This window comes from Nomia melanderi, chromosome 12 (assembly GCF_051020985.1).
Source record: "Nomia melanderi isolate GNS246 chromosome 12, iyNomMela1, whole genome shotgun sequence".
Lineage (NCBI taxonomy): Eukaryota > Metazoa > Arthropoda > Insecta > Hymenoptera > Halictidae > Nomia > Nomia melanderi.
This window is the reverse complement of record NC_135010.1, coordinates 10,557,907-10,572,903: the sequence shown is the minus strand read 5'-3', so window position 1 is coordinate 10,572,903 and position 14,997 is coordinate 10,557,907. Positions and strand designations below refer to the sequence as shown.

The window sequence follows — 14,997 nt, the reverse complement described above, 5'->3', positions numbered from 1 at the left end:
AAGTAAATATTTTACAATTGCGAATATATACTTGTTTGAATATTACTTCCATAGTAACTCGTTTGTTACAATTTAGAATTGAAAGAATTAAGGGTAATGATAAACGCGTGTATACTGAATCAGTAGAACTTCGATGAGCTCTACTTTCATTTACTAACAATCGTAATAGCCGAATCGATTGTTCAAAAATTCATTGAATTTAATTAAATACGTCTAAACATGATTTAACTAAACGCAAGGTAGAAGATCTCGATGCAGTAATCACCAAGAACCCACGAGCGACGAGTTAACTCGTCTCCCCGGTTTACGGGTCAATAGGTCACCGCGTTTTAGTCGGCACGTTTCGATCGCGCGAATCAACGCGATTGTCCGTCAGCCGTGGAACCATCGAAAACCGTTGGCAGCTGGCAGCGGAGATTCCCCGGTTTATCTCCGGGCAGCGTTCAGCCCATTGAAAACGGGAAATTATGTATCGCGGTGCGTTGGATCGGCCCTCGACGCCGGATCGACCACTTTTGTTCGGTTAACGAGCGATTTTACGTGTAACCCGCCGCTCGGACGGATCGAGCACAAGCAGATTAACGGTATCGCGTTCGGCAACAATGGCGATTGAAGCATGCCCGCTAAATATGTCGAAGCGGAAGATGCTCGGCCGCGCAACAACAAATACGCTCGTTTCCCTCGTGTTTCCAAGCTGATAACCGATCCCGCGTGAACGCGGCTAATTAAATTAGCGATTTCAATTCGGTCGGATCAGTTATTCATCGTTGCTTCTCTCGCGTTTTTATATTCGCAACGCGGAAACATCGAATCGATCCCGAACGAACGGTGAAATGTAGATTTCGTGTTCCGCCGTTCGAAGAAAGAGGATTCGCGCGGATTCGGAGCATCTTCCCCTCGATCTCTCCTGCGCTTCCCTTCCGTACGCTGACCGTCGAAGCGGAAACGCGAGGAACTTCTCTTTCGGACACGTTTCACCGAGTGTTCCGGGCAAACTCGAGATACAAATGCGTTTTTAAACGGTACCTTCGACGTTTCGAGATCCCTCAGACGAACGGCACTTCCGCGAATCCCGGCTGAACGGAAGATAAACGGAACGCGAGCGTTTGTTACGTAAATCGAGCGAGTGTTGCTTGTTTTATCCACGAGTTAACTGCATATTGATGTTTAAACAGAACCGAGGGGAAGCACTCGAGGCTGCGAACGGATATTATTGAAACAGCTCGCGTCTTCGGTTTGCTTTTGAAATAAACTGTCGATGATAAATCGAGGAGTGTTTGTGTTTATTTATTACAGTTGGAATATTTGCTTTCATTTGCTGTTTTAATGTTTTATTAGAGTTCTTTGGGAAGGCGAAAAATCTGATGGAAACGCCGAGGCGAAGATCGGGATGATAGGATTCTAATAGTTCTCGGCAGTAGTCGTTACTGCGATTGCAACCGGAGAAAGCTCGCGTCTCCGCTCGAGAATTAATCTTATTATTACGTTCGCAGCACGACTAGACGGTATCCGACATAATCTATCGGTAACGAGAGAAACGTTGTGTGCGCGGCTCTCGCATCCTGCGAGTTCCGCAAACCTACCGATTAATTAATTCGCGGGCTTTGATATCGGCCAGAGATTGCTCCGGAGAAGCTCTCTAACTCCGCGCAAATAGCCTTTCGTCTAATGCGAAGTAGGGAAACGGCTCTAGTTTATCCTCGTTTATCCTTAAAATCAGGAAACGTTTCTCGATTGCTGGACCGGAAATTGTTTCTTCTATAATTGCTAAATTTATCTCTCAAACAGAATTCGATCGACTCTGAAACGAATATTTTTCAGATAATTAAAGAGGTTTTTCTTATCTTGCTATCGAAATGACGACGTTAATCTTTGATTTATATATTTGTTTCATTTATGTTGATCACCAATGTTTAAAATTGATCGACACGTTTCGTTAGAACAGAATTCGTTAGAATTCTTCGTTATATTCGCGTGTTCAATAGAATTTATTGCAATCTTCTACTATATTCGGATATCCAATAATTCATTGCAATTTTCCACTACATTCGCGTAATCAATAATTCATTACAATTTCCCAGTGCTCAGCCGTTCCTCCTAACGAACAAAAAATAGGTTAAGGCTCGAGCCGTATGAATATCGTGCCGCCTGAAAGTCGCTGGGAATTATGTAATACCCGCGGCTGGCAGGGATTCACGAACAATCGGAGCAAGGAACATCCGAGGACCCAGCGTTTCACTCTTCAGGAATGTAATCGAACGGAACGGCCGGAATGTCAGGTGCAAGACCGACACGGCCGGATATCGTGCGGTCGGGATGACGGGACGATTTTTGATAATTTTTCTTCGGTCGACGGAGACGTCGATCACGCAACACGAATAATGAAAAATGAGAGAGGGAAAGGAAGTGTCCGATTATCAATTCCCTTTCTATAGTCAACGTTTCTGTATCACTCTACAAATCAATTTTGCAATCATTTTTTAAATATTTTAGAAAACATTTTAGTATTTCCCTTGTGTATATAGTAAACATAATAAAGTCTAAATATAATGACTATGTACTACATTGCAAAATTAAGGAATCAGTGGATTAAAAGATTTCATTAAAAAATGTTTGATCTTAGAAACTGTAGAACTTTGTATTAAAAAGTTCCACAACTTTCTGTCTAGACTCATTGTAAAGCGTGAAGCTTCCACTTTCGTCATTTGTAAGTCATTTTTTCCTACGATGTTTGTCTTGTGTAACAACTGTAAAAGTGAGGATACTGTTTCATTGTCTAGATTACGTTCTACGTTTGACACTGAAAGTGTTAATTTTCATTCGAAACGAACGTCTCGAGACGAGAGGTCCGATTCAAAGGGCGATCCCTTCTCTCCTTTCAATCTTATCGCGTTTAATTGCGTTACGTTTCCGAGAGGCACGCTTCGAGTCGTTATTTCGTTACTCGAGAAGCAGAAACTTCTACGGAACCATCTGGTGAGCTACCTTCAAGGGTTGAAGTTGAAGTTACGGATCCGTAGAGCGCTCGAGTTCCTTTTAGAAATTAACTTCGGGCATAATATTGTCAATCTTCGGGTTTCCCGGTACGTACACCGTCGCCCTGAAGTTTCGAGACGGCACGGTATAATCGTGGAAAGACTTGCTGGCTGCTGAAGGAAGTGTGTTCCTCTGTCTGACCAATGCGCGGTATTTCCACTTACATTACTCTGGAAAGTTCATCCCTAAATTGCCATTATTAGAATTAGATCAAAGTTTGTGGGAGCTTACGTGCATTGTTTTCTGATGATGTTACCGTTGTTGATAGTTGAACTAATAATCCAATAATATATTGTTATCGCTGAAAGGTTATGTTATCTAAGATGACAAATGATTACTAGATTCTTGCTTCATATAAGTCGGATGCGGGTAGTATGTTTTGAAGTTAACACGTTGACTGCCACGAGAATCTAAAGTGTTTCGTATGTTACTTATCGTATTATGACAGAGCCTTTCATTATTTATACTACAGTAACACTATACAAACATTTCGTAACCAGTTTCGTTTCCTTCACCCGATTCCCGCGCGACAGTGCAAAAACTGAAGCAACCTAAGGGAAGAACGTTGTTCGAACCCTCGTCGGTGTGACGCGAAATCACGCGGACAGCGGGTTCCGTCGTTTCCTCGACAGCGTGAAACGACGGGAGTCAAAGGAGAGAAGGGTCGCGCGTTTTAAAGGGACGCCGCGAGTTCCGAAGCTCGACGGTTCGCCTTCTTCGGGGCTTTCTATCGAGAAATGTCGGTCGAACGGGGCTGAAAAGGTTGGCGGCGGCTGGGCTGATGTGGGTCGCATTATAAAACGGCCGCGGCCAGATACGGGCGACGGATATTACAGGCTTTCTGAGGGATGCGCGCCCTCTTCCCTCTCCTTTTTTCGATCGGACTCGATCGAATGTATCGGACGCACCCTTTTCGCGCCGATCGGTTGAATCACAGATGCATTCGAGGCGACATTAGCGTCATTTGTATTACGAACACGGTGACGTGCAATGTGTCAACCCTCTTCGTAGTACAAAATTCTCGAAATGGGAAATCTATAAGATTAACCCCTTGCACTTCAGAGGCGCCTCTAAGTTACCTAATGATTTGACACAGCAAAACTGTAAACTTTGATATTTAATAAACTTTGTATAATGCATCAATGTACGAAATATTGAAAGAATAGTTCTCGATGCATGTGAGATTTCTTAATTCAATCTAAGAAAATCTCTCTATCTCATTAGAAAATATTGAATGTTTCCGGTGAAAAATTTCTGGAGTGCAAAGGATGAAAATATTTCATTGAATTGCATTGTTATTATTGCACGTTCATAATCATGATTTAACCCTTTAAGATCTGCACATTTTTCTGGTGACAGTACTAGTTATAGAGCTATAGAGCAAAATACACCGAATGGATGAAAAACAATTTATTGAATCGTTTGATTGGATCATTTGATGTCACCGCATTGGTACGATAGTTTGTAAATTGTTAACAGAAGAGCATCTTGACCTTGAAAATGAGCTAGAATCCACATACGAATCACGAGCATCCATTAAAGACGCTTCCTCCTCAATGACGACGTCCGAAATCAAGTAAATAACGCCACTGCACGCGAACTCGCAAGGTCGTCGATGCAAATTTCCGCAATATTCAGGCTGGGTGGCGAAAATAGGCTGTCAGGGAACACGGGCCGCCCACGTGTCGCGATATCTACGCATGGCCGATCGCTAAGCGCGAAATAAATATGAAAGTTGTAGCCTGATTTATGACCGCCGAATTTCTTCGGTGATTTATGATCGGTCGGTCGGGCGAGGTTTATTCTCTATCTGGCGCGCGGCATGACGCGCGCACAGTGGTCGAGATTGTCGGAATAGGAAAAAGGAATCCGAAAATCATTCTTTTCCATTCATCGCGATACCATTTCCCAGATATAACTGTTTTCGAAACTGATATCGAATCGAAACGATAACGGTTATCAAAGTGATATGTAGGCGATGCAAGAACCACAATTGGAATTTATACGATTTAAATGTCTATTCTTCACGTTAAACGAGAATAAAATCGAATTGTTACAGTTGGATATTGAAATATTCCGGAATTTACATACAGAATAATCGTGGATTGTTCGTACGTAAGTTTCGATTTAATTTCGATTTATTCCGTTCTCGATTAATCCGATGTCAGGGGTCACCGTGCATTCGAGCAGAGCGCATTCGTTAATACCCGTATCCTTTTACCTTTAATCTTCGAGTTTTTCCACCTAATTGCGCAATCCGCGCCACTGTGTGACGCGGCGCGGCCCCTGTGTCCAGCTCCCGATGAAATTGTCAGTCGCGAACGGGGAATGGGGCTCGCTCGGATTAAATTTCTGCGAGCGATCTGCTACGGCCTTTTCCATCGGGATGGCCGCGCGTGGCTGCCCTCTCCGAGCTGAGTAAATATTTTGCAGGGCGTTCCGCGAAATGTCACGTTGAAATATCCATAAATGATTCCTCGAGTCGGCACGTGGCACGAATAATTCCTTCCATTGTTTCCCCTCGATGCTCGTTAATAGGTATTTATGATAATGTAATCGATATTTTCGTGCGCTCTCTATTACCCCCGTGACTATGCAAATTTATAGAGAAAACTGTCTGGCGAACGTTCGAATATTCGTGGCAAGTCGAAGGTATCGAACAATGGCCGGATGATTGTTACCGTTCTAATTAAAAATACCTATAATTCAAATTACATTCGCATATGTTTAAGCTGAATTCTAATTACATTTTATTTGACAATTTCTTCCACAATTTTATTATTAATACCAACCTTCAATATTATCAATTTTTAATCTTCAGTATTATTCATTTTCAATCATCAATATTTATATTCGATCTTCACTGTTAATAATTTTCAATCTTTGATAATATTAATTATGATCAATGATATTATTTCATCAAATATCGTCAGTATTGTCAATTTTCAATCTTCAGTGTTAATAATTTTCAGTGTTCGATATTAATTTTAAGAAATGAAATTACTTCATCGAGTCTCATGTATGAAACTGTAATATAAGTTCATAGTTTATTGCTTCCCAGTGAATTATTTACGGAAGAAAACGCATCGCGACGATGTTTATTCCTTCCAGCGGTGGAAACAATTTCCGCCGTGCCACGCTAGACATTGTTAAGTAGCTTGATTACCGTCCCGCCAGCCATTGTCAAGAAGCTCGATCCGTGTTCCCGACAATGCTTGGCGCAGCACCCGACGAAACGTCGGAAACTGTTCCCAGAGCAAATAAACTCGCGAGCTGCGTCGATAGGGGGAACAGGCGAACTCCAGAGCAACCTCGTCCACCCTTACGCGGGGGTTATTAACCGAATTACCGGCTATTTTCGTAATAAACAACCTCTGCTCGTTCGCTCGGTCCTAATTGGTGCTTGCAGAGATGGAGATCATTATGTATATGAGATTACCCTTGAAAAAACTGCATCTACTATCCGGCGATTCATAATTTCAATTTCGGATAAACGTTTACTGAGGCTTAAATCGTGGAGTACTTCACAATTAGATTATAGTGATTCCAAAATAAAACAATTTCAGGTTAAACGATAATCCACTCGCTTCATTAGGGGTACAATAAGTCTTCAAATTAACTAATTCGAGTTTCTCGTCTTTTCTCGGTGATTTTTATACTTGGTGTCTATAAATCCAAGATGGTAGAAGCTATACTTTTCAGTAATTACTACAGAAACAAACATATTCACATACAATATCATTTCACATACAAACTACCCTTAACAAGGCCATATAAAACGATGTAAAAGTATATAAAACAAGATATAGCGCCAAATAAAATCATGTAAATATAGACGAAACTGTACAAAACTATTCAAAACTGTATGCAACTATCTGAAACAATGTATAAAACCAAATGGAACCACATTCCCCTATTCAATATAAACAACCACAATTTTCCATCAACTCTATAACAAAACTGCTCGAAATTATACATAACTATCTAAAACAATGTATAAAACCAAATGGAACCACATTCCCCCATTCAATATCAAACAACCACAATTTTCCACCAACTCTATAACAAAATTGCTCGAAACTATACATAATTATCTAAAACGATGAATAAACCAAATGGAACCACATTCCCCCATTCAATATCAAACAACCACAATTTTCCATCAACTCTATAATAAATCTGCTCGAAACTATGCGCAACTATCTAAAACAATGTATAAAACCAAATGGAACCACATTCCCCAATTAAACATTAAACGACAATTTCCCATCGTCAACTCTACAACAAAACTGCTAGAAACTATACACAACTATCTAAAACAATGTATAAAACCAAATAGAACCACATTCCCCCATTCAATATCAAACACCCACAATTTTCCATCGACTCTATAACAAAACTGCTCGAAACTATACGCAACTATCTAACTATCTATCTATCTAAAACAATATATAAAACCAAATGGAACCACATTCCCCATTCAATATCAAACGGCAATTTCCCATCGTCAGCTCCATCAAATCCACTTCCCAGGATCGATATCCGAAAAGATAAATCTCCAAAGATCCATCGTGATCGGGATCTCGATTAAACAACAGCCCCCGCGTCCCCGGCCGATCGATATTTCCCATTTTACCGATTCGCCACGGTTATCCATTGTAGTTCCCCGAATACTGGCGTGGCTAGGAGGATTTACAGGATATCCACCGGTACACCGTTACGCGGACTCTATACAGCTCGCGCGGGGATTTGTGTTCGGTGGATAGTAGGTTGAAGGAAAGCCGGCCGAAGAAAAGCCGCCGGGAAAATGGCGAAAGCAGCCTCTCCGAGTGTGTGTGCGCGCGCGTGAATGCGAGCGTGTGTGCGATTCGACCGGCGCTACGGATAAGATCGAAGGAGCAGGATCGGCCGGCTCGGCCCCGATACGCTCTATATGCCTAATCGTATGCAAATCGCGGACTTTACGCTGTCGGCCCGCGGCCAGGATGCAGATAACGTCGATCCCACGGCCGGATAGAATCTGTCTGCGGATGGAAACGGGGTAAACAAGTCGGCGAAACGGAGGCGGACAGTGAATTTCCATGAAAATAGCCGGGAACGTCTTGATCCGACACGAGAACCTCGTCACGATTCGCTGAGACCGAGTCTCCTCGAAATTCGAGGCGCCTCCGAGATCCAGATCGAGATCTGGGAATAGACCCCGCTAATCGAAATTTGAATAACGTTGATACCTAACTTTAGGATACCGATTTTGTTGCTTCTTTCATGGGAGATGGAAATTTCTGCGGGTGAGATTGACATGAATTGGGTATGATGTTGTTTATTATTTTATGTTTGATATTTAATATATTATTTAGTATAACGTTTAGTATGTTTAGATCGAGATCTGGGAATAGACCCCGCTAATCGAAATTTAAATAACGTTGATACCTAACTTTAGGATACCGATTTTGTTGCTTCTTTCATGAGAAATGGAAGTTTCTGCGGGTAAGATTGAAATGAATTGGGATATGGTATTGTTTATTATTTTATGTTTGATATTTACTTTTGTTTAACGTAGTATTTAATGTGTTATTTAATATAACGTTTAGTATGTTTAGTGTTCGATATTATTTAATATTATTCAATACAAGTTTGCACGATTAAATTCATCGGAGCCAACGGAGATTGCAATGTAAATGTACACTGTAGGGTTTTTTTTTTATTTTTACACGTTTTAAACATGAAATCGGTAATCCGTCGAATTAACGGGCTCCGTGAATCCGGCAACGATTACTCTTTTCCATTCGGGACATTTGAATAGCCCTTTGAACGATTTAACGAATCGAATATTCCCCGTGGGATGCGTTCAGAGAAAGCTGGCTGTTCAATCGGGGAAAATCGCGGAACGATCCGCGATGCGTCTAATTAAGAGGAAGACGAGCATTTTGAAGCGGCGCGGAGTGGGTCGGGATCGATTGCGCAAACGTTGAACCTGCGGCGCGGCGCAAATACGAATATTATACAGAGGCGGAGTGGAGTTTAATATTGAAAGAGGAAGATTCGCTTGCCGGACACGTACCGGGTTTAGCGTCTGAGAATTTTCATGGGTGCCAGAGTGCCGCGATAAACGGCGGATTTTATTATCTGAGTCGGCGGCCCTCGATGTTATTGAAACTTTAATCAGATTCGGCTAATTAACGGCGACTGTCCCGTTAAATACGTTCAACAGGTACGCCGGACGATTCTTCTCCTCGTTGTTTAAGCCGGTTTTCTTTCACGGGAATATTCAAAAGGTGTGCCTTTATCAGGAATTGGCACGAACAAAATCTTTCGTTAACATTCATTTAGTCAACGCTATTTACGTTCAATGCAAAGCATTAGTATTAACACTTTCGCTGATATGGTTCAATGGACTGGAGTTTCGAAATGACTTGATTCTGGTTTTCTGTCATCGGCAAGGAGGTCGTTACACGAAACACACGCCTCCAACGTAACGGTCATCTTTAGTCGTGGCGTGATTCGGGAATTCCAAAAGATCCTGTTTTTGGCGCTGTTTTAAAATTATTACAATAAACTAAGACTACACCTATACCTGTCTGCACGTTAAGGTTTACAATTTTGAACGGTTGTATTTATTACAGCAATTTACCTGCCACAATCCGACTAGCAGTAAACCCCTAAATAAAGTCTAAACACACGGCAAAGGGTTAAAGAACGATCCTGTCACTAACAAGCTGTCGGTAGATTCGACAATCGAATCGACAGAATCCTATGGAATCGAAGCTCTTCCTGTCTAGGGTCGAGGACACTCAGGGTTCGAAAGGGCGAAATCGCCATGGGGGACTACCGGCTTCTTCCGACCCTTGTCTCCGAGATTTCACCGGTGAGATACGCCAATTATCAGACAATGGGATTCTGAAGCGTCTTTTCGGGATCCCCCTTCGACATTCCTGTTGCCATACGCGTGCCTGCGGTCGGTATTTGTCGGCCGAATCGACGAGACTCCGAAACCTCGACTCCCGAGATATTTCCAACCTGTCCTCGACGATACATATCGCGAATGAACGAAATTACGGCTCGACGTTTGCGTATCGTTTGCAGGGCCACGTTCGACCTTGAAATTCTCGGCTAGATAGTCGAAATTGTCGATTGATTATCAATATCGAGCTAATACACCTTCGTTACATTCACTGGAAAGTTCTATTGTTTTATTATAGGACAGTTTTTTTTTAACTATTGGTTGATTAGTATTTAGTGTAAAGTATGTTATTACCTTCTATTCGACATTATTACTCACGTTCGTATTAATATTTAGAGAAATTATTCTGTTAGGAATATTCTATCAATTTTTTGTGGTTTATATTTGGAAGCTTTGGATTAGTATTCGTTAACACTAAAACTACCAGACGGGTCAAAATGCTTTTTCTTGCAATTATTAAAAAGATAGACGTTTCTCTAAGAAATTATTAGAGAATTGAGTTGTAAATCGATTGATGTCTCGATATATGGAGATTCTATAGAGGAATTTCAAAAAGTCGATTTAACTGCTCGGTAGTTTCAGTGTTAACGAGTAATTATTCGTTTAATAATTTGCCGTAGCTCAGAAGCGAAGAAATAAACGACCGTTCGAGTTACACGATTCTTTTGTCGTTTGTTTCTCTGTTTTATCTCACCTTTAAATATTCGAGGGACCGTTCGACGCGCCAGAATTTGATTACATCGATAAACGAGCCAGGCCATCGCCACGTAAAATCGAGCGCGTTGTCGATCGACAGCGTATTTTCCGGGCCATCGATATTTCCTTCGGGACTCGGTCGATCGATCGACCGCAACGATGAGAGGCGTAACCGGCCGATACACCGAAGTTTCGCCCGGATATCTAATCCGAAAACTGTTTCGGCGGCGCGACGCTGATAATCCAAGTTCGACGAGCTGACAATCGAGCGTCGTGCCAACCGTGTTTCGATGTAACGCGGGATTTCTGTTCGACAACAGTGTCCCTGGGAATTAACTCTAAGTACACCCCTCCGGGGGAATTAAAGAATTCAAATCGTTAGTGTGACGTCGAATTAGATCGCATAGAAATTCTTTATCAAATCCCTTTTTGACCCTTTGCGGACGAATGTCGACATCTCCGCGAGATGAAAATTTCATATTTGAAAAACTAAGTCGCGGGCGAATGACTTGATTACTCGAACAAGAGATCAGTACGTAATTACCTTTTTTTTGTATATTAATCAAGCAATTGATAGGTAATTCAACTTCATCTGATGAAGGTTTCGTATATTTTATAGAATCTTTATAGAAAAGAAATTAGAAGAATCTTTATTTTTCTAAAGACAGTAAATTGGAAGACTTAGAACGGAAGTTCCTGCGTTAACTTTATGAAAATACTTTTTGTACCTTAATTTTTAAATAGATATATATTATGATATTTCTTTGTAACTGTAGATATGTTTACAAATTTGAATCTGTATGACATTTTGACAATAACGAAGCACTGTTTCATGCGGAATATCACATTAGTGACTTACACCACTGATTCTCAGTTCTCCAATTGACCATCGCCGAGCCCATAGTACTCTGCGGTCAGTTTTCAGTTTCAGGGCAGAGGGTGGCGGTCAAGCTGGCAGTGTACCCCTTCCTTCGCGATACATTAATACGCGAAAAGGGAAAGCATGCTCGGTCGCCGCTCTCTCTCCAGACCGCAAATTATATGATTTACCTCGAACTTCTAATTGGAGAGTTATTAACGAATAGTACAGTACGAGAACGTTGCTGCACCTGCTCGCGGAGGAATTTCTATCGGAGAGATAATTAATGAGTCTAACGGAATTTTCCTAATAGTTACAAACAAAATTTACAGATTCACGATCTAAATAAAAATCTTAATGAATCTATAATACGGTGGAAAAAGAAAAATAATGATAAAACTCGAGAAGCACTGATAATTAAATATACAACGTTATTTATTCAACTTATCGCTTAATAAAAGCCTTAACACATCGCGTATCGGCTACTTTTCAGAAAACTGAATTGCTTGGATGGAAATTTTCAGTGAGATCAACTTATATTGCTATACATACAAAAACTCAAATATCATATTGTTATGTAATGAATTTGTAATAGACAATCAATTTGAATTAAATTTCATATTCTTCTAAGTACTATAATAATTAGCAAAATTGCATAGCTATGTGTCTTTACCCTTTGTACTCGAAAGTTTTTCACTAGAGATATATTCAATATTCTCCGATAAGAATTCAATATTTCATATATTGATGCATCATACAAAGTTCAATATTATACAATATATAAGACTTTATAATTTTTCAAATAAAATCAAGTGGTGACTGAGTCTCCTGAGAGACTTTGAAACTAATTAATGGAAATCATGTATAAATTAAGGAAAGTTATTTTATTTCAATATTCCATGTACCGATGCATCATACAAAGCTTAATATTATATATAAGACTATAATTTTGCAAGTCAAATCAAGTGGTGACTGAGAGTCATCTCTCGAGTGCAAAGAGTGAACAATCATAACTTACCTATCCAAAAACTGTCGAATAAACCAATCACATTTTCGGAGAGTCCTCCCACTAAATTCACGATGCCTATATTTCATGCAAATCCGCAGCCATCTTCAACCGCTAAGAAATTTCATTTCGCCGCTCCGCCGTTGGAATAATATCGCTTTATTCCTTTGCCATTGAAATTCGCGTTTTTTATTCTTACCGACTCAGCCCCGTGGAATTTCGTCCAAGCTGTTCGCGGGAATTATTAGAATTCGATATCACGAATGGCGAGGGTCGCGGGGGCGGGGGTGGAATTTACATTTCATCCTCGCCGGTGTATTTTCGCCGAGAAAAGTGTCGCCCGCTCGGCCAGACGTCGCGTCGGCCCGGCATTAATTGAGTTTGCGGCGTCGGTACACGGGGACTTTCGCGTAACGCTCGCAGCAATATAAATTGATTCAATTTGCGTGCCACCACGGCTTCTCCCATTGCCGAAGAAAACGGCCGTCGAGCGTAATTTCGCGGCGGCCCCCGTGTATTTCCCCTCGAGGCTTTCCCGTGATTCCCCCTTCCGCTTCCCACGACGCGGACGCGTGGCCGAGCTTCGGTTACCAGCGAGTAAACCTCCGATCGTACGATTCTTGCCGGATGCAACGGCGTTTCCTGTAAATTACGCTCGATATCGCGGTTTTTCTAATTGGCACTATCTACCCTTTGCACTTGGATGTTTTTCATTAGAAATATTTTAACACTAGGTTCACGGAACGCGTCGAATTGACGCATATTGGATTTTAGAAATATTATTTTGTAAATGTTTACGCCGATTTTGATTGATGCGATCACACTGACGTGTACCCCAATCACCTACTATCGAATCTCCAGTTTCCACAATCTAAATAAACGAGCATCAATTCTTTTAGGAATAATAGAACGAAGTGTACAATAAATGCACGTAAATCTAATGTTTGTTAAGGCCACTTACAGCCTTAACGTTTCGTCCGACCCCTTAAAACCATCGTACCTTTTAGTTTGTATACACTTTTTATGTTTTCTAAGGCTTATTGTACATTTGCTAGTTTTTTCGGAATAATAGGAGTCTTCGTCCCGTTCACAACTTGCAATCGTCCTTACGGTATTACGAGAAGGGACCGTGGCAGCCATAAATCCCTGAACCCATAAGGCCCGCGATTATTGCTGTAGATTTTCTTTGCCTATTGTTTACATCTGGTGTCCAGTCACCAGTATTTTTAACTCTCTTGCCCGTCCGTTAGCATGTGTTTCTAAGGCCAAGCGTTTCTTGCTTTTTACCTGCCACGGTCGGCGATTGCAAACGGGACGAATTAGTTATTAACTTTAGCAACTAGGAAGACTAGAAGGGAAGGGACTGTGTCTCCCTTCCACAACCATTTCAGATCGAAAAGGGCCAACCAGAACGTCTTCACCCCCGCGAAGACGACATTGCGGAGGTGTCGTCGAAGACGATTCTGGGAGGCCCAGCGAGTGGAGAATAGCGAGTGGAGAATAGGGAGTCGAGAATAGCGAGTCGAGAATAGCGAGTCGAGAATAGCGAGTCGAGAATAGCGAGTCGAGAACAGCGAGTCGAGAATAGCGAGTCGAGAACAGCGAGTCGAGAATAGCGAGTCGAGAATAGCGAGTCGAGAATCATAGTTGAAAACAAATAGTCAACCAAGCAAATAGAAACATCGAACATATTTCGAGTCACTACACTGATTTTCACAAGTAAATACAGTCCACTTCACAAACCTAAAAATTCGCACAAAGTTAATTCGGCGTGCGAAGTACTAGTTTAACTACCGAACATAGTCGGTGGAAAACAAGGTACACGACAATGTTAACGTCTTCCGATGAGGTAGAGAGGATATTTTGTGAAACTAACACGATGAGAAATCACACTTAAATTGAGGGATAAAGCTATTTTGTTTAAATATTTCTCAAATTGATGCACTATACGAAGTTTAATATTAACCATTTGCACTCGAGAGGTGATTCTCGGTCACCATTTGATTTGATACAGCAAAACTATGAAGTTAAATATTTAGTATTTTAAATTAAACTTTGTATTGTTACGTGAAATATTCAAGTAAAATATATTTGTTGCTTAATTTATCTGTTAGATTAGGTTCAAACAACGTCGTCTGTATCTCGTCGGAAAATCTTGAATATTTTTAGTAAAAAACTTTCGAGTGCGAAGGGTTAAGTATCAAATTTTAGTTTTGCAATCTGTGAAACTATAAAATTTGATATTTAATATTGAACTGTGTATAATGCGGTGTATCAAATATTAGGATAGAAAAGCTTTGTTCCTCAATTTACTCGCGATTTCTCTTTGAGTTCGTTTAAAAGAATATCGTCTGTGTCCAGTTAGAAAATGTGGAATATTTCGTACGAAATACTTCCGGGAGCAACGGGTTAACAGACCGCACGATTTCATAGAGCAAA

General features: G+C 41.0%; 1 protein-coding gene across 2 annotated transcripts in view; it reads left to right on the top strand.

Annotated features, from left to right (window-relative positions):
• LOC116431886 (uncharacterized) overlaps positions 1-14,997 on the top strand; it is a 64,176-nt gene that overhangs the window by 901 nt on the left and 48,278 nt on the right. The window lies entirely within an intron of this gene.